Raw genomic sequence first — 21662 nt, 5'->3', positions numbered from 1 at the left:
AAAATCATCAATACAGATCACAGATCTAAAGCAAAAACATTAGGGGTGAACCTGCCTTAAGGGCCAAGCCCAACACAACCCCCTTCCAGCCAAAATGCAGGGCAGACCAATCACCACCGTGATGGGCTTCCCTGCTTGGGGCGATAAAACACGGACGCGGGCCCGCAACTGCAGGGACACCCTCATGTTTTACGCCACGGTGAACCCCTGGGGTTCTTTCTAAAACTATGGTAGGGACTAACTGGACTACCCCACTGGTACTCTCCAGCTGCCCTCGGCCAGGACCAGGCCCTAGGCCACCCAGGTGCCACTGGTTCCTGCCTACTCACAAAGTGGGGGGAAGTAACCCCTGGCACATAACAGCCATTTTCCACTCTTCCTGTCTGCAAGACGGGGCTAGACTGCCACTGGTTCTCCAGCCTAGGGTCTACAACCTTAAGTGGACCAGGAGTCTCAGGGAAGGCTCTCCTCCCCTTACCTCTTCTCCTAGGGTTCCTCCTCCTCCTGCGAGGGGTACCCTCTAAACACCATTCTCCCAACCTAGGGTTTAACCCCTCAGGTGGTATCGGGGTCAGAGGTGGGCTCTCCCACCCTCTGCACCCCCTTCCAGAGTCCTGCTCCCTCCCAACCGGGGCGGTACCTCTGGAGAAAGAACTGGTCAGGACACTGATTACAGTATTCCCACCTTTCAGGTCAGGCAAACCCTGAACCCGGACCTCCAACCTCCGGTCTAGAACCTTTGGTGGAACCACTGCCTGGCACTCCAGGACTTCTGGGGACTCACATCCTATCCCCCAATCACTCTTTTCACTGGACTTCTGTACTCTCCCTACTGCAGCAGTACTGCCAGACTCTACAACCATAGAAGCTCCGCTTACAGATGCTCCAGGTCCTCCACACACTAGGTGATCTCCCTCAAGTGAACTAACAGGTAAGCTTAGGTCCCCACCCTGGTGTTACCTAAAGAAACCATCCAGGCTCTGAGGCAGGGCTTCGGGCGTCTGGGGACTCTCGGTCTCACACTCACCCCCGCTCCACTGAAACAGGCAGTAAGCCCCTACACCCTCCTCACTATACTGGGACCTAGCTGGGCTACTTTCACCCTCCTCCACCACGCTGGGTTGGAGGAAACCTGACCCACTATTGTTGGAATCACTCACTAGCGACGCTAAGGAACCTCTTGCACTTTCCAAGCGCTCTGCTTCTTCTGCAAGGTCCCAAGGACAAAAACACTTCAACTTCAGCAGGTGCTGACGCAACTCTGGACAAACAACACTGAGCAACTGCTCTTTGAGGAACATATTCACCACACCGTCCACCTCATTGTCCGAGTTAGCCCTCAGCCAGTCCCACATTGCATCTGAACAGTCATTCACAAAATACCCCCACTTCTGGTGAGACGGTTTCTTAAGGTTCCTAAACCTCAACCTATTCTCCTCCTCTGGGGAAACAGGAACCATACTCGGAGAACTGGGAGTGGGACTGTCTACACTGACACTTAAATTGCTGCCACCACTGGACTCCACCCTCCCTGGGGAATCCAGAAAATTACAACTGTGGGCGGGGGAGAGTCTATCTTCTAGGGCTGCGCTCTCACGGATGATGGCCCTTCTCTCCACCTCTATCCTCTCCCACGCTAGGGCCCTCTTGACCTCTAGTTGTTGTTTCTTGACACCCAGCTGCGCTATAGCCTGGGCATGCTCTAACATGAGCTGTTCCATTGCTAGCTGATGCTCCCTCTCTTCCTTCCTATCTAACCTATCCTCTGGGGACAGGGAAGGGGATGGGGCGCTGGTACTGACACTGGGCCTAGCAAGGGACTCCCTATCTATGGGGTCCTCACTATCTGCTGGTTCCCATTCACTGTCATCATCATACAATTCACATTCATCAGAATCTTCAGGGCTCCCCATAGACTTACCACCCTCATGGCGTGCGGCCCGCCCTATCTCTCTCACTGCGCTCAAGATCCCACTGATCCTTTTGCCACAGGTTCAGGCTGCTTCTAAGTTCGAACTGAGTATCTGACTCATCCACCCCTATGTCTCTCTCTTCACAGAATCTGACCAACTCCAACATACTGTATCCAAACAGATCACAGAAATCAAAAGTAGGCTCCATTTTGGCGGACGTTCTCAAGAAGAGTTTGACACAGGGAACCTGGGGGTCTGAGCTAAACAGGAGAATACAATTAACAGAATTCAGCAAGATTCCTATCTCAGAGAACTTGCACTCCTCTGTCCAGTGTAACACACACTCATTCACACACAACCCTCCCCTCGGACTGGTAAGGCAGTTTCTACCACCCCTGATTTTCTCAACCTGACCACTAGCGACACAGGTACCAAACTCTGGGAGCAGGGCGGGGAACAAGGTACTGGACAAAATACAAAATGACACCTTTCAGGAGAAGCAATACTGATCTTCACCTAAAAAACAATAATCCCCAAAATGTGGTTATCTAAAAATGTAGAGCTTTGAAATGCGGCCTGTCGCCACTGTGGTACAGCGCAAACACAAATCCTTATCCTCTCGCTGCTGCCAATGTTAGAAACGGGATCCCTGGCCGGCCAGGGCTCATGCCAAAGTCAGTCAGAGACCACCACTCCTAAGTCAGGGCAAGGGAGTTACACGCCAAGATAACCCCTGTTCACCCTCTAGGTAACGTGGCACGAGCAGCAAGGCTAAACTTGGAGGCAGTATGAGTTAAGTTTTTGCGCACGCACCCCAGCAACAACACCCAAGGCCCACCACAAAGGAAACTCCACACAAGGTTATATAAAAAAATTGCCTTTGTATTATAGTAAAAACACATTAGATAACACATAAACTTTACAATGTGCCAACAGGCACGGGCAGAATTTACAAGGGATTATGTACAGGACAGGGCCACATGGACCACTGTCAGGGGTAGGTACTTGTTAGAAATATTACTTGTAGGTATACACTTAGCACATAAACATATAATGATTAGCACCAAAATAGTACATGTAGCACACAACCAGTAATCACTGGTAAAGAGTAAATACCTCCCACGCAACCCCAAAACACTGTAGGACAATCACGCAGGGAGCTAGGACCTTATCATCAGGACCTAAGGAAGGAATACCATCACCTAAGCAGGTCACTTTTAGCAAAGGGAAGGAAAGCTAAACAATCACCTAAGCAGGTCACATTTAGTAAAGGAGAAAAACATTAAAATACCTAAGCAGGTCACTTTTAACAAAGGTAATGGGACATCACCAATCCTCTAAGCGGGTCACATTTAGCAAAGGGGATAAACATAAAATACCTAAGCAGGTCACTTTTAGCAAAGGTAATGGGACATCAACAATTGCACATGAGGCATTAAACAAATTCAGAGGTGCAGGTTAGAACATTTGCGCAAGAATCACATACATCAGTAAATTACAATGCGCAGGGTGCATATAGCACAACACTAGGATTGTCCCTCAGGCCAACTGGCCTCGCAAGGGGCTGAATTGCCCTGAGTCTCAATGTCAGGGAAGGCTGCGCAGGCAGCCAAGAACACAAAGCCTAAACGTAGCAGTTGCTCACAAAGTGCTGGGCAACTGGTGCAGGAAAAGTTAGGGCAACGTTGGAGCCTCGTGGGCTCAAGAACACAGGTGACTGGCAATTAAGAGCTTCAGCGCTCTAAACACATATGGGCGCTCAAGAGCCTTTCTGGGCTCTAAAACAAATATGGCACGCAGGAGCCTCTCTCATGGCTCGAGGAACAAGGGTGCCGGCAATCGAGCCTCTCCGGGCTCGCAAAGTAAGGAAATGTCATCTGAGCCCCTTGTGGCTCTACATCAACTGTGGGCGTCGTGGGAGTCCCTCACGGGGGACTCGAAAACGGGGATGCCCGGAGCCTCTCAGGCTCGTAGATTCAAATTGCCCCCAGGAGCCTCGGGACTCCTAACATCGAGATGCGGGCGTTGTTGGAGCGGCCCTCTGCCAACCGGGGCCGCTCTAAATAGACCAAAGACCCTGTCCCCGCACTCACCGGTTCCTCGCGGGTGCTGCGGGGGCAGGAGCACTGCTGGCTCACCTCTTCAGCAGCGCAGGGCTCCTCTTCACACGGGGAGCCTCGAGGACACGGCAGGCTGCTTCCTGCTTCTCGGCTCCTCACCCGGTGACGCGGCGGGAGGCTCGGCCGGCTGGGCCAATCCCAGCGCGGCCTGGCGATGACGTCAGTGGGTGCTTCCTCTCGGTTCGGTGCTGCGGCGGTGATACACGGGGCAATGCCGGGTGGGCACCGGCTTTTAAATAATCAAATAAAACGGGGCAATGCTGGGTGGGCACCGGCTTGGAAATAAAATATAAAGCGAGGTGGGCACTCGCTCGATCGAAAAACGGCAAATCTGGGTCCAATGCCAGGTGGGCACCGGCTGCACAAAGAGCACTTCCCAGCTCTCAGGGACAAAGTAAAGCGCTCTCAAGCACCAAGAGAAGCGCACTCAGCGCTAAAAGGAAAATAAAGCGCTCTCAAGCGCCAAGAGCAAAGGTAAAGCGCTCCCCAGCGCTAGAGGACAGAATCCAGCTCCCACAGTGCTAGGTGTCCAAAGCAAAGCTCCAGCAGGGTCTGGAGGCAGGCAAGGGGGCAAGGCAGGGCCAGAGCCAGCACACTGGGTCTCCAGGCAGGGAGACAAGCCAAGTGGCGGTCCTTCTGGCCCAAGCAGCAGCAGCAGGCCCCTCTGGCAAGGATCCTGGAAGAGAACAGAACCAAATTGTATGGGGACACAGCCCCTTCTTATACAGTAAATTCCCTTTGTCTGTAGGTGCAGGGTGGGGGAAAACCAGTCGCAGCTGGTTCTGAAGTACCCTTGATAGCTCAACCACCCATTTCATTCACTGGCAGGGCTCGGGTCATCAGTCGCACTACAGGGGGTGGAGCCAGCATTGTGTGGGGAAAGTCCAGCCCCATCAGGGACCAGGTGCACTCCTCCCAAGCCATCAACATGCTAATCTCACACTCACCACCGGGCAGACCCATCCAGCCTTCCTGGAGCCAGGCTCACCTACCAGCTCCAGCCAATCACACGGCAGGCATATTTTACATTAATATGCCCAGTCCTAGAAGTGGCATTTCTACACATGACACACACATGCCACATACACCGTTGCGAAGCATTCATTCCCACAAGCTCGCACATACCAAATTTGAGTCTGCACTCCCCACGCATCAGGAACTACCAGGGACACAGACATTCCCTATGCATCCCTATGGGAGAGCAGGCCAGCCTAACTACATGCACGCACTTTACTCTGGGACACAGGGAAAAAGTGCGCACAGACCAGAAAATCATCCATACAGATCACAGATCTAAAGCAAAAAGATTAGGGGTGAACCTGCCTTAAGGGCCAAGTCCAACAATATGTAAACAATATTTCATTTAAAAGGTCCCAACACACGGAATGATCAAAATGAGTAAGACTAATGTCTTGTTCTAGCATAAGACTGCAAATGCCTTTTTGGCCCCTCTTACAGAGCACAGTTAAAATCCCCCCCCAAAAAAATATTACTTCTTTCTTGCTGATATCTATTACATGTTTTAGATCATCACTCAACCTTTTTATAGTGGGGACAATATCACTATTCGGAATGTTATTATAAAAAACTTTTAAAAATGAAACTAACCGCCTTTTTAACATCAATCTTTACCATCTGATAGAAAGTACTTTTTGATAATAATTGTACTTTCTCATACCTAAGCCAGTTAGAAAGGTACATAATCAAACCACCCTTTGCTCTTCCATGCGTTCCCGCTACTGCCGGTGTAAACAGTGTTTTATAGCCATTAATATGGAGTGGCTCTCTTAGTCAGGTTATGTGTAATGCCAGGATATCGTATCTATTTATTACATCTTTCCAGATAGGATTTTGATTTTCGATTTAAACCCCGCCACATTCCAGGTCATAAAACTACAAAATTCCTTTTTTTCAGTAGTACTCAGGGAAGTCATAGACAAATTAGCACCTTCAATTTGCTCAGTCATGAACACATTACCTCTTTCAGACCCATCAGCCAAGCATCCCAATTTTTCACAATCTTCCTGTGACATAACTTCAATATTACTATTATTCATAGAGTAATCCCCATCATTGATATTAAGGGTCGCTAGGGGCATAGGGTCTGCACAGTCTAGAGGTGCCATCCCTACACATCTCAAGGCTTCTACTATATTTGGTTTATCTATCTCACTGACCTGATGGATAGATTGCAGGCTACTGATATAATTCTCCCCTTCAAGTCAGTCCACCAGATCTAGGCCTGAGAATAAATCAAACCAATTGTATGTTGGTATATTATAGCTACTTAATACACAGCCTGTAGTGCCCCTTAGTGGGTTATTTTCTAATTGTGGTCTTACCAAAGGGAGATGTGGAGCTCTGGGGTAAATCACATAATTCCCAAGTTACTATAGAGCCATCTCCTATTTGAGTTTGCCAGCTTCGGAGGTATGGAATAACGTGTTTGTCTCTAAAATTTACTATGACCAAGTCTCCTGGTATATCCTTTGGCATATGGCCGAGCCAGCCCACCCTTCTTACATTCAAAATGTTCCCATCAATATTAGGTGGGAGATGTCGGTTTATAGATAGCCAAAAGGCTACCTTATTTTTTAGTTCTTGGAGTCCTTCACTTTTTTCTTTGGTGAGCTCAGGGACCCCCGAGAGGACACACACAAAAGGGGCAGCCTCCGGGGGTAAGTTTATTCGGTTAGAACTTCTATTTAACCCACCCTGATAATGACCTGTACCGTTTAGATTAATACTTTTTTTTTGTTTCCCCTACTGAAGGTACGGGACTCTTTGCTTTTACGGGTTTTTGAGTTATTTTTAAATCCTGAATAATTGGAGATAATATTTTCGGGGTCACCAAATGGTTTAAGGTGGTATTCCCTAGCACAGTACTTTTAGTCACACTAATTTCAGTTTGATTTTGCGTTTGCTTATTACCTATCATTTTTTTTACAAGTATGGCATTCTCTTTTGTTGTTTTCTCTATTGTCTCCACCTTTTCCCCTATTATTTTTAGTCTTTCTTCTAGGGGTAATATTAAGGATTTAACCATATATTCCATCTGAGTTAATAAATCTGATGGCAAGGTAAATACAGGAACTTGTGGTATTTGGCAAACCTGCGGGGATCTAGGGGGACTGTTGTTAACCATTTGGGGCTTAAGTGCAATTTTTGCTGTTTCGCTAATCTCCCCCTATGTTTTGCCCCTTTACGTTTCCTTTTAACAGATGGGGCATGTAATGGTGCAGATGATTGCATGTTATCTTTAGTTGATAAGATAGGGGAATTATCCAAAAGGCTTTCGTCCAGTACCATTTTAACGCTGGGGTCAGCACTTAAGTTACCTAAGATTGAATCAGGGCTAGGGGCACTGAGTGGCTCTACTTCTCGCTCTGCTGGGGTACGTATATCAGTACTAATCTCATTTCCATCCCCTGATACAGTAAGGGTTTGCGAGAGTTCAGTTAACACCAATGAAGATCGTTTATTGGATGTGGTTTCCAAGGATAAGCGTTGTTCAGCTCTCACTATTTCTCTTTCAATGGCGGATGTTGCCTTTGTTAAATAGCGATCTATATTCCCCTTTAGCGTTCCCCCTTGGGCAATAATTGTTTTCGGAACCCCTTTGGTAGTCATAATCTGACTAAGAATTATATGTAAAACACGAAAAAGATAAGGGCAAACACTTTACAGTCAGTAACCCTCCTAGGGAATATATAGACCGTTAAACCAAAACCTTAAAATGCAAGAAGCTATCCATATATCTTTAGCTCACTCAGAGATCTTGTAGTCCACAATTAAATAGGGTGGCCCAGCCAAGCCACAGTTATCCACGGAGGGCCACAGAGGGCCCGCCCTTTGCCCGGGCTTAGCCCGGCGACGCCCCCGCGAGCTCCAGCGTCGTGGGGATGTACCGCTATTTCAAGCGCCTCCGGGCGCCGAGATGACGTGGCAGCGTTGCGCCGGTGGCGGACTGCTAAGAAGTATGGGCAATGTAGTGCTGGAGTCCCCTCCTCGGCTGCCGCAATGATGGTAAAATGCGGTGGCGAAGGGACCAGCAATACAAGGAAAGAGTGTCCGTCTGCCCGGTAGAACCCACGCTCACACAGGTCCCAGAGTGTCTTTAATAATTAGGAGCCCCGCTCTGCCGGGATGGGCCGCTATTTCAAGCGCCTCCGGGAGCCGAATTGACGTGGTGGCATTACGCCGGTGGCGGACCGCTAGGGAGTCTGGGCAATGTAGTGCTGGAGTCCCCTCCTCGGCGGCCGCAATGATGGTAAAATGCGGCGGCGAGGGGACCAGCAATGCAAGGAAAGAGTGCCCGTCTGCCCGGTAGAACCCACGCTCACACAGGTCCCAGAGTGTCTTTAATAATTAGGAGCACCCGCTCTGCCGGGATGGGCTACTATTTCAAGCGTCTCCGTTCGCCAAGATGACGTAGCGGCATTGCGCCGGTGGCGGACCGCTAGGGAATCTGGGCAATGTAGTGCTGGAGTCCCCTCCTCGGCGATGTAAGAACAGAAGAGGGGCCCTGAAGACTATACACGCTAAGAGGGGAACAACCCGCCAGGGCGAGAGAATTATCAGAAGAACATGGAAGGGGAGTTCCCAAAATTGAAAGGGAAAACAATTCCTAATTCTACAAAGAAGCCCAAAGAAGAACCAGCTAAATGATATCAAATATTTCTTTTTATTGACTTAGAAAAATATATCAGTTCAAAAAGGATTAATAATTAATATACAATACAATTCTTTATCATAATTTTGTTTGAGGGTATCATAAAAAACACATACAGCAGCCTAGGACTAAAAAGAGCATAACAAATTGGCACACAATTCACTCACTCTTCCAATCAAACCAAAATCATACCCATACCAATACACACAATCACATTCAAACAAGAACATCCAAGAAAAGCGCCGACGCGTGTTTCGGAACAGTGCCTGTACAAGCTTCCTTCATCAGGGCGCAAGATACAGGTAGTATGGATAGGCGTGGTCTCTCAAGATCCAATAGGACACCTTCCCAATACTGGGAAGGTGTCCTAGTACAAATCATAGCTGGCAGAGTATATCATATAGTCCATCAGCAGGGGGCCCTCTATGTCGTCATAAGTGCAAAAAGGAGGCAATTGGTATATGCTCTCCAAAATAGCACTTGATTCTGCCAGGGTCCGAATCCAGGTCAGATACAGCAAAAACTGATAAGAACGAAGATAGCTAAAAAAGTCATACTGAGTACTGAATAAATGGTCTCCCAATCGTGCAGCAAGATTTCAGGATTCAAAATTAGCAACTTTCAGATGAAAACAGCGGCCACAATGATGGTAAAATGCGGCGGCGAGGGGACCAGCAATGCAAGGAAAGAGTGTCCGTCTGCCCGGTAGGACCAACGCTCACACAGGTCCCAGAGTGTCTTTAATAATTAGGAGTACACGTTGAAAACTTTATAAATGCCACGTGAACTGAAGTAGACCAACATTGCACAGCCAACACTTCAGTGCCGAATTAAACCATGCAGCAATTGGGCCATCATGGGTGGCTCAGGCAAAATGCCATGGGCAGAGAGGGGGTGATGATTGATGATGGGTGGGATTCATAATATTTATCTTGCCTAAAAAATACTGTGAGTCAAGAGAGTAGACTGAAATACCACCACAACCCTTTGAATCAAAGCTTTGATAAACCCACTCCAAGTAAGTTAAAGAGGTGAGCACACCCCTATCCAGAATAGTTCCCATGTATCTTCATCCAAGCAATTATCAATTCATTATTTAATTTTTCTAGTATTCTTCACACTTGGCTTTGATACACATCATTTAAGCTTCACATTCTCTTACTCAGTCATTCACCATTAAAAGCCATCCATCCACATATATCCATCCATCCAAACATGGCTCTCAACAAACCTTTCACTAACATCCATTTTCCCACCCACACATTCATTCACCCATTCACCCAGGCAGGTATCCTTTCACCCATATGCTCTTTAATCCACCTGGGCAGGCATCCGTTTACCCTTTAATCCACCTAGGTAAGCATCCTTTCACCCTTCACCCAACCATACATTCTAACATGACCCACCTATATGAATCCTTCCATCCTTGCATTATTTTACTCATATTACATTTGGCCCATCCTTTTTCCTTCCATTATTTTTTCCCTTTTCCATTAACCCATCATTGTTAAAAATTAGTACAAAACTTCGTATGCTGAGTTGCAGATAGAAGAGCCTGTTAACTACTTAACTACTCAACCCCCACCTTGTCTGCTAAAGCGGGTTATTCACTTGTCAAGGCCATTGCAGTGAGTATATTACTAAATATCAGTAAGCAATCAATGTGACTTACCACCGCTCATCCCTGCCACCGCTGGAACTCCCTGTTCATTGATTGCTGTTGCCAAGTCTGCACACTGTCACTCTCACTACCAGCCCCGGAACTGGTGGTCTGTGCGGCTAGTTTTTTTAACAAATTCAACCACAATACATCACTACAGTTCGGTTCGAGTATCTTCTATCAAAATATCACATTGGGCATTTTGTTGGTTGGAAATGTTTGGAAAACCAGTTAGTCATGCTAATTTAAAGCTTTTTGTAATGGAGGGGCAGAGCTATGATGAAATGAGTCACTGAAGAGCAATGAAGGTATGGATTATTTTTTCAATGAATGACATATGGTCTTGGCTGGCAAATGCAATAGGGCCATACTAAGACTTCCAGCCATGCTGCACTGTCATCAACTGCTGGTATACTATAATAATATTCCATACACAAAATGGGGGATCCACCATGACCATGGCCGCTCTCTCAGTTTGAACATGAGCAAAAAAAAAGAAAGCCTTCTCAACAAACGCGTAGAATACTTTACTTGGGTAATCAATTATCACAGCAGAGTGCCTGGCGTGAAATGGGTTATCTGAGTCTTACAGTACCAGTCCACAAGATATATAAGTGGAGAGGGAAAGCTTACTGACAAAGCAGAAAAGGTAAGCTACAGACAGAATAGTACAGACGATTTGAAGTCAAGTACTGAGACATGAAATATAGAAAATAAGTAAATAGGATAATGCAGTGATAATAAGAATCTAGCAAACAGTAGATAGAACAAAGCAGAGTTGGAAAAATAATTCTAAATGTGGAGTGGTCATAATTATAATCCTAACAGGAGGATTTACTGGGACCAGCAGATCCAGCTGCAGTGGCACTTACGTATCCCCAGCTCCCTCAACCCCCCTCTGTAGTTCCAGCCCTCTGCTTGCCCCTGGATGCTGATGTAAGAAATCAGGAAAATCAAATAAAAAAGGTTAGTGGTACAGTTAATAATTTACCCACAAATATTTTGACAAGCAAAGGCAAATGCAGTAACGTTGAACTTTTCTAAATCAGATTGCCCGTAGAACTAGTATCTATCGTATTCCTAATTTCCTAAACCTATTCCACATTTCCTAAGCTACATTTTGGATCTACTAATAAATTGCAATGAATGATTTTTGCTTCTAATCTAATGCTCAATCTCTCAACCCGCTTTGACAGCACAACTCAGTCAAAAAAATGTTCACCGTATAGATGCATGCATTGTATACTACACATCACCGTGAGATTGTGTGGGACTGTACAAACAACTAAAGAGAAAGGTGCAGAGAAGTGAGAAAGCACTAGCACTAATACTATTAACTACCACCATCCTAGTGACAGGACAGAGGAGTTATGTTATGTTATGTTATTTGCGATTTTTATAGCGCTAAATCACCGCCAGGTCTCTTATCGCTTGAACAAGATAGATAGTTCACTGCATGGTTGGTACACATAACTGGAGTAGTTTATTAAGTGTTTAAGGATTCTTTAAAAAGATCAGTTTTAAGTAGTTTCCGGAAATTGAGCAGGTTAGATTCTCTACGCAGGAGAACAGGTAACCTATTCCAGAGTTGCGGAACAAGAACTGAAAATGCTCTACCACCTTTGGAGGAAAGATTATATCGAGAGCATGCCAAATATTTTGCACCTGAGTATCGCAGACAGCGTCCTGGAGTATAAACCTCCATGCAGTCTTTTATATAAACCGGGGCTAGACCATATATGGCTTTATGTGCTATGCGAAGGCTCTTGAATTCCACTCTTTGTTTTATTGGTAACCAATGCAGCTTGCGCAACAGTGGGGTAGCATGGGTTTTCCTGGGCAGTCTGAAAATAGATCTCACTGCATCATTTAGGACTACCTGCAGTCTATTTATCAGATATTGAGGAAGGCCTAGGTAGAGAGCATTACCATAATCTAGCCGTGAGATTAAGATGGCTGACACGATCATACAAAGCGTGGAGATGGAAAGTAAGGGAACCAATTTATGCAGTAGTCTGATTAAACCTGTGCAAGTGCCAACCACTGTTGAGATCTGGTTTGCCATTGTCAGTTTATCATCGATTTTTATACCCAGACTTTTTACGGTAGAACTAGGCTTGGGAGTAGGGCCCAGGTCTTTGGGCCAGAATCTTTCGTTCCAAGGTGATTCGATTGTCAGGACAACCAGGACTTTTATTTTGTCTGGGTTGATTTTTAATGAGTTGGTAGTCACCCAACACATGGCAAAGCTAAGGATGCTTTGTGCTTGAGACTGGGCAGATACCGTGTTATCAATCCTAAGGAGCAGCTGTGTATCATCTGCATATTTAAAAATTCTACAACCCACATTCACTAGTGCTTTTACCAATGGTTGTAGGTAGATATTGAAAAGGAGTGCGGACCGGGCTGAACCCTGAGGGACTCCGCAGTCAAGCGAGCCTAGCTCCGACACTGCATCACCCAATTGAATCCTTTGGGATCTGTCCAGCAGAAAGGATTTGATCCTTTGATGGGCCTGATCTTGAATGCCTAAGGTGGTTAATCTATCCAGCAATAGCACATGGCTGACAGTATCAAAGGCCGCTGATAGGTCTAATAGTATCAGGGCACAAGGTATTTTACTGTCAGCCATGGCTCTGAGCTCATCAAGTACCGAGAGCATCACCAGCTCAGTGCTATGATGTACTCGAAACCCAGCTTGGCAACCCTGAAGTAGATGATGGTCCTCTAGGAAGGATGACAGCGTCTTCAAAACGTGTTGTTCTAGGACTTTGGCCAAGAAGTGTAGCTGGGAGATCGGCCTACAGTTTTTCAAGTTGGTTGCATCAGCTCCTGGTTTCTTTAGTAGAAGTTTAACTCTAGCCTCTTTGAGGCTTGGTGGTAGGTAACCAGTCTCCAGAGAGGTGTTTAATATGGAGATGATATGTCCCTCCACGGCTGGGAGCGCCATTCGAAAGATTCTGGGCGGGCATGGATCTGATGGAGAACCTGTTTTTATCCTATTCATAATCAGCTTAAGGAAGATTGCATCTAGTTCTGGAAAACATGAGAGTGTTTGAGCTCTTGAGAGGGTGTTAGGGCAAGATGGTAAAGTATATGTGGTAGGGGTATTGTTGATGTCTTGAAGAAGGCACCTGACTTTTTTAAGGAAGAAAGATTGGAAGGTGTTACAGGCAATTGTAGATTCCGCTGATGGCCTATCAGTCTTTTTATTGAGTTCTAGCAGGATTTTAAAAGTTACTTTCTGTTTGTCCTCAGCTGTGATGATTCTAGTTTCATAATATTCTGCCCTGGTCACTGTAATACCTTTTTTGTAGGAACTGAGCAATACTTTATACTTTTCTCGCTCTGCTGGAGCATTTGTTTTGCGCCAGCGTCTTTCTGCCTGGCGAAGTTTTCTTTTGGATTCTCTTAGCTGAGGGTTGAACAAGGGAGCACCTTTCGCCTCATCCTTGATCTTGTATTGTCGCTCCGGTACTAGCTGGTCAATAGCAGCTCATAGATTATTAGTGAGGGCATCATACTCCTGGTCTAAGTTATTTTGTTTACTGGTAGGGGGACTGTGGGCAAAAAGTAGATCCTCCAGATTTGCAGGAGTAATTTTTTTGCACTGACGTAGCCTTTTCCATATTTGTGGCGGTTTAGTTAAGGCGCCGTTTATTGGGACGCAACACCTAACTAAGAAATGATCTGACCATGTACATGGTAGGAGGTCTATAAGGCTAGCCCCCCCTTGGGTGGTCCAGACCAGGTCCAGAGTGTGACCTTTAATGTGTGTAGGGCCATCCACTAATTGTTGGAGACCCAATGAGGTCATCAAAGTCTCTGCATAACTTCTTGCATAATTAGCCCAAGAGAGCACCAACGCATACATTTAAGTAGCGCAGAGCACCAGGCCTGATGATGATCACATAATATTTGTAACATAAACTTTATTTACCTCTGAGTGTGAGCAGCATGCTTTCTATTTGGATTTTTTTTAGCATAGAACACAACAGATAATTCTTTATTACTCACTGAGCCCCGCGACTTCAATGCCCAGCAGGTCAAGCAAGGCCTGTGACCTGTCAAGCATATTGGTCCATAGGAGCGCCAGCTGTTGTTAGGTGTGCTGGACCCTGGAGCTGTGGGCGCACAGCCTGGCACACCCTCTCTCACCACTGCAGACTCTCCTCGAGGTCATACCCAATGCCATCCATCTTCACCTCAGAAAAAAAGCCCAGGGCTGCCCCCCTTTGCAGCACTACTGACTGCAAGGTAGGCGGCTGGGGCTGCGGGTGGTTCAGGGATGCCTGGCACTGCTGTTCCTAGGATCTGCCATGGTGCTGGGTCGGGGGGAGATGAGAAACAGGAAAAGAAAGGAAAGAAGCAAAAAAAGAGCAAAAAAACACTAAAACAATTACAAAAACAGTAAAATGCACAGAGACACACACTAATATAATACATATTAATAAGGGTTAGAAAAGTTTGATAGGAGAAGAATTAAAGAGGGATTGGAAAATAGGCCCAGCACCATACACAGGGCAAAACAAGATGGCTGCGTCCATGAGAACCATCTGGTGCCATTTGTGTGCGATTTCCAGTGGGAGAATGCCCTTCACACTGAACAAAACATAATATGTCCTGCGAACGGGAATGACAAGTAGCTACCCCGCTCACGGAACTCCATGTAGTGCAACTAAGTTTTTGGGGCACTTCGCAGTGTTCCGAGAAGCGCAATTCCGCAAACTCCACCCAGGCCTAGTTCTGGGAGCAATTTTCATGCCTAATTAGGGCAAGCAATGACAGGGACCTGCTTCTGGAAGGCTAATTCTAATTAGCCTACTAGATGTTCAGACAGATGCAGGTTAACCTTTTGAAAGTCATCTTTTCTAAAACATTTATTAAAAATCTGTCTTCACCATTGAATTGGGTCTTTAATAAACGTTTTAAATAATGGTTGAATTTTTCTTTTAGCATGTTCCGCACTAAATATAGAAGCGTTATGATTTTACTCTGCACTTTAGATTTGTTCTCAGGACAGCTGTTGCCCCTTTATAGTATTTAACAACTAGGGGTGGTGATGGACAGAGTTTCTGAATTAAGCAGAATACTCTCACCCAGTCAAGAGATCAGGGCTAGATCCAACACCGTTTTTTAGCTCACTGCACCATCCCAGCTCAGAACCTGGCTATATGCAAATTAGTCTGTTCCTGTCCCAGTGCATGATGGAACAGGGCAAACCAAACTACGAAGCCAATTCTTACACTGGGAAGGAAACAAGCTTCTGGGGACCGGTTTCTGGCATTTCAGCCGTCGTCGGCCCGGCTTGCTTGAATCCTGATGGTGCAATGAGCAAGGGACTCACATCTGAGTATACCCTTCCACGCTTAGGGTGGACAAAATATTTAACAACAAGGGGTGGTGATGGACAGAGTTTCTGAATTAAGCAGAATACTCTCACCCAGTCAAGAGATCAGGGCTAGATCCAACACCGTTTTTTAGCTCACTGCACCATCCCAGCTCAGAACCTGGCTATATGCAAATTAGTCTGTTCCTGTCCCAGTGCATGATGGAACAGGGCAAACCAAACTACGAAGCCAATTCTTACACTGGGAAGGAAACAAGCTTCCGGGGACCGGTTTCTGGCATTTCAGCCGTCGTCGGCCCGGCTTCCTTGAATCCTGATGGTGCAATGAGCAAGGGACTCACATCTGAGTATACCCTTCCACGCTTAGGGTGGACAAAATATTTAACAACATGGGGTGGTGATGGACGGAGTTTCTGAATTAAGCAGAATACTCTCACCCAGTCAAGAGATCAGGGCTAGATCCAACACCGTTTTTTAGCTCACTGCACCATCCCAGCTCAGAACCTGGCTATATGCAAATTAGTCTGTTCCTGTCCCATTGCATGATGGAACAGGGCAATCCAAAATACAAAGCCAATTCTTACACTGGGAAGGAAACAAGCTTCCGGGGACCAGTTTCTGGCATTTCAGCCGTCGTCGGCCCTGCTTGCTTGAATCCTGATGGTGCAATGAGCAAGGGACTCACATCTGAGTATACCCTTCCACGCTTAGGGTGGACAAAATATTTAACAACAAGGGGTGGTGATGGACAGAGTTTCTGAATTAAGCAGAATACTCTCACCCAGTCAAGAGATCAGGGCTAGATCCAACACCGTTTTTTAGCTCACTGCACCATCCCAGCTCAGAACCTGGCTATATGCAAATTAGTCTGTTCCTGTCCCAGTGCATGATGGAACAGGGCAAACCAAACTACGAAGCCAATTCTTACACTGGGAAGGAAACAAGCTTCCGGGGACCGGTTTCTGGCATTTCAGCCGTCGTCGGCCCGGCTTGCTTGAATCCTGATGGTGCAATGAGCAAGGGACTCACATCTGAGTATACCCTTCCACGCTTAGGGTGGACATCTGCTTAATTCAGACACTCTGTTCATCACCACCCCCTTTTCTGAGCCCCTTTATAGTGACAATATCTTTCGAGGGCTAGTCACTTCAGTGCATACCAAATCTAAATTCTTGCATATACCTCTTTTCAAAACTATGTTCCCTATTTTATGGGTTAAACGATCTATCTATGGATAATTTATATCATATTTATAATTAGGATTCTTTACTCTAAAAGACGTTTAAAAGATGCAGGAGTGAGGCTACACAGGTAGACCCCAAGCCATGTTTTCTTTGTCTGCCTAGTGAAGTGAATGGCTTGTTTTTTTTTTTGTTTTTTTTTTTCCCTCTTGTGTTTTTTCTTTATTCCGCAAAGAAAACTAGGTTGTACAAAGATGACGTATAAACCAGCAAAATATACAAAATAGTTCAAAAGTGTTGCTGGAGAGTTGCAATCAGCAGAGGGGGAGGACAGTCGCTCCCAAAAAGGGGTTTACGAAGAGTTGAATCCAGCATGGATGGGAGACAGACATACCCAGCAGGGCTGGGGCGAGACACCCAAGGTTGATAGGGGAAATTCACACGCTAACATGGTTGGGAGTCACAGCCAGTAGGGATAGGGACAGTCACCCAGCACGGAAAATGAGAGTTTCACACAGAGGAGTTGTACATTTCAGGTGTGGGGCAGAGCAGCCTCCAGCAGACCACAGGGAAGAGTAACACCCAGGATGGGCAGGAGAGAGTCATACCCAGCAGGGCAGAGAGTAGTACACCCAGGAAGGGTGGAGAAGAGGGACATCCAGCAGGTCAAAGGAACAGTACATCCAACGGGGTGGGACTGCATCCTGTACAGCAGAGTAGAGTGACAACCAACAGGGCAAAGGGGCCGTACAGCCAGCAGAGGCGGATGAGAGCTGCACACGCCATTGTGTGGGGGAGTCACACCCAGCAGGGTGGCAAAGAGTCATAACCAACAGGATTCTGGACACAGCCACACCTAGAAGAGTGCATTTGAGAGTTACACCCAGTTGAACCTGGATACATTGTCACAACCACCAGAGAAAGGGAAAGTCATTCTTACAGGGGCAAGACAACTGTCACACAGAGAAGAAAGGGTCACACTGAAGAAGATATTGCATAGAGTCTCACTCAGTTGGAGTATGTAAGTCACATGTTACTTTGGCAAGTTAGTAACCTCTGAGCAAGATATTCTTAGACATTTCTTGAATGCTGCAGCATAGCAGGGGTGAAAGCTTAGAATGCTCATAAACAGGAGACAATCTACCCCATTGTTTGATTTCTTTAGTCACAGAGCGCAAGTAAGATCAGCCGCAAACTGCTATTATGTTATACTTTCTTTTAACCACAGGGTCCTGCCTTTTCAATGACATTTCTCATTTACAGGCAAATCATAATATGGTGCCTATTCCCAGTCACGCGATACTGTCTCCATCTTAGGCTCTCTGCGACTCAATGTGTTGTCTTAATCCTGATGGATCTGGGTGATAGAATGAGTGTCTTGATCAGTGAAAAGTGGTTTGCCTTTGCTTCACAGCCACAGTGCACAGCTGATCTGGATAAGCAGTTTAATTATACAGGATAAGCAGTAATAAAGGTTTGTGGCTGAATATTGTTGGGATCGCACTGCATTGGTTTGAGGCTGAATGTAAAGACAGACTTGCGGTGTATGTAGGTCAAGCACTGACGCTTAATGAAACTGGTCTTGATAAAAGTCTGGAAAGCCGATGACATCTTCCCTTGGGTTTGGGATTAAACACAGCAGGAGTCCACGGCCCTGGTAATTGAAGGTGAACTGCTGAATGCTTTTTCTGTGGCTTTGACAATGGAATCATTTAGGGTCAGAAATTGCGAATCCTTACAGTGTTCCGCCTTAGAGTCTGTGGGCGCAGAAGCTGAGCTTCCTCATTCAATTGCTTAACATGTTGTGCACGTTGCCTTTGGTTATGGAAATGGGTCATAGATCTTGGTCTGTCCGTGCATAGGAAAGTGATATACTTTTAATTTGACAGCCACCAGCATGGTTACTTCGATGTACTATTTATTTTTTATTTATTTATTGACATTTGTAGAGCGCGGCGAATACTTTTACTGAATGAGTTCCACATAGTTAGCCGGGAAGAGGCCAAACTTTCCGTTACAGAATCCACGCCACCAGCCCTCATCCACCATCTCAATGTTTGTGATCACATCCTTGGGGTCAAAGGAGATCTCATCATCACCCTCTCCTTCGTAATCGTAGAGCGCTACAGCCGATAACCCACCGTCAGTACCCTCATAGATATTCTCTTCCTCTGTGACCCCACCTTGGGGAGCTTTGGCTTCATAACCCCTGGCAGGAGGACGATCTGGCACTTCCTCATAGTCTACCTCATGTACATCCCCCACATCGTACACAGGCTCGTCCTTCACTGGCAGATCTGGCATATTCTCATAATCTTCATCTACATCAACTTTGTCAGGGAGAGGTGGTGGGGCCTCCCTCGGAATTACTTCACAATCTTCATAGTCATCATCCATGTCGCTGGGTCTGGCGGGAAGTCCAGGGGGCTCTTCGTACTCAACTTCCTACTCCTGCTCTCTGGTGGGTTCACTTTCCACTACTACAGGGGGCTTCGGTAACTCTTTGGTAATTCTTGGTGTGATAGATGGAAGTGGAACTGGAGCTCTAGGGCTTGGCTTCTCCTCAGGCTCCTCAGCAGGTTCCTCCGCCTTCTGCTTCTGGGCCTGCTCCCGTTCCTGCTTCTCCCTGGCCTGTCGTCTGGCACGTTCTTCCTCTGCCCGCTTCTTGTTTTCATCATCTGCAGATTTTGCCATGTTCTCAAAGCGTGCTTTCAGGGAGCTGGCACCACTGGATGCAGCCTCCACAGGATTGGTCTTTTCATAAGATGATGTTGGCGCTTCCATCTGACTAAACCCTGCAGCACTCTTGTCCACACGGTCTTTCTGGACTCCATACCGACCGCCAAAGCCCTTGGCATGGTCTGTCTGTGATTCGTGAGGCTTCACTTCTTCCTTGTGGTCCCAGCTGAGCGCTGATTTATCCTGACGGTCCTTCTGAACTCCATACTTTCCACCGAATCCAACTGCATGATCGGTCTGTGATTCGTGGGGCTTCTCTGCTTCCTGGTGATCCCAGCCAAGGGCAGCTTTATCTTGACGGTCCTTCTGAACACCGTATTTCCCTCCAAAGCCAACTGCATAATCTTTCTGTGACTCGTGCTTCTCTGTCACACCCTTGTAATCGAAGCCCACGGCCGTCTTGTCCACCTTGTCCTTCTCCACCCCATATCGTCCACCAAAGCCTTTGGAATAATCTTGCTGGGATGCATGTTTCTTGACTTCTCCTTTGTATTCAAACCCCACAGCTGACTTGTCTGTCCGATCCTTCTGAACACCGTATTTACCCCCGAAGCCCTTGGCCGCGTCGGTCTGTGAGGAGTGTTTTTCCACATTTGCTGTGTAGTCACGGCCCAAGGCACTCTTATCCATCCGGTCCCTCTCTGTTCCAAATTTTCCTCCATAGCCATAGGAAGCCTTGGGACCTTCCTGCAGTTCCTTTTTCTTCAGAACAACGTGTTCCTCAGACACTGTATTCCTCAGTTCATGGATGTTGATATGTTGAGGACGTCCTGAACCCTCAATTGTTTTAGCCCCCCATCTCTGCTCCTGCTCCGAGATATCATTCACAAAATCAGGGTCTGTGTCCCAATCGTCACCAGCTGGCTCCACCGTTGCAGACACATTGTGTCCAACAACTGACTTCCACATCTTGTATCCTCGGCTCTCGCAGCCCTCTCGGGTTCTTGCTCGGTGGGTGAGCCCGGACGGTCGGGGGTTCTGGTCTCTGCGCTGTCAGTCCTCCACCGTACCTCAGGTGCTCCCCACCGGGACCCGTAGCCACTCCCCGCCGCACAGCGCCTGGTTTCCGGCTCAAAGGTACATTCCTGTCCCTCGTTCCTCTTCTGACTGCATGCCAGGGCTCTCCGTGAAGTGAATGGCTTGTGTTGTAATCCACAGGTGATAAGTTTTATTATCTGGAACGTTTATCATTAATAGTGACAAGCAAAATAGTGAACATTTTATCTTTGCTAACTACATGTATTACAAAGACAAATTACAGGATTTACATGTATTACCTAAGGAAAGGCAAAATATACCCAAGTGCAAATGTTACACAACCTTCGTAATTCTTCCAGAGATACTTCTGGAAACTTGTGTATCCATTCATTTACGAAAGAAACATTGATGCAATTTTTACAATTTCCTTGGTACCCACTCGTTCTTGACACCAACTGATCGGGATAGTTCGGATTCCAAAACAAATCTAACTCTTCTTGATCATCTCAACAAAACACGTTAGATCCCTCCTGTGCAACATATATAACTGAATGAATTATTGACTAAATGAAGAGTGCTTTTAATTAAAATACAAAACCTCAGCAAGAGATATGCAGGCGGTTTCAAAACCACGCTGCCCAAAAAAGAAGCAGGAGACCCACAACATCATAATTTATTGAAAAGATAGGATTCTAACACATTCTAAAGGTTACATGATTAGGTTGGGCCAAAGACAAATAGGCATGGCATTTCATGCCTTTGTTGTCAAAAAGACAGCAATCAGACTCCGTGTCTGGTGTTTTTTTATTTAAACCTTTGTGTTTTGACAGGGTATTGGGACTTTGCAAAAGACACAGAGGGGACTACCAAGAAAACATAGTGGCCATGTACGAACCTGATGTACTGAAGTGCAAAGTTTTATGGCAGAGGTAGAGCACTCTCATGAGACTTCTCTGGACTATGGGTAGCCAGTGTAGTTGTCTTAGGTGGTTGATAATTGGTATACTTATTTAGTCTAGTTTAGTATGGTGCCTCATGCCTCAGCATGT

General features: G+C 46.4%; 1 pseudogene; it reads right to left on the bottom strand.

Annotated features, from left to right (window-relative positions):
• Window positions 1-18861: 18861 nt before the first annotated feature.
• On the bottom strand, window positions 18862-20756 carry LOC147712707 (src substrate cortactin pseudogene; annotated as a pseudogene).
• Window positions 20757-21662: the final 906 nt, after the last annotated feature.

This window comes from Lissotriton vulgaris, chromosome 5, assembly GCF_964263255.1.
Source record: "Lissotriton vulgaris chromosome 5, aLisVul1.2, whole genome shotgun sequence".
In the NCBI taxonomy this organism is placed as follows: domain Eukaryota; kingdom Metazoa; phylum Chordata; class Amphibia; order Caudata; family Salamandridae; genus Lissotriton; species Lissotriton vulgaris.
The sequence above is the reverse complement of the archived record's forward strand: the minus strand, read 5'-3'. Positions and strand labels throughout refer to the sequence as shown.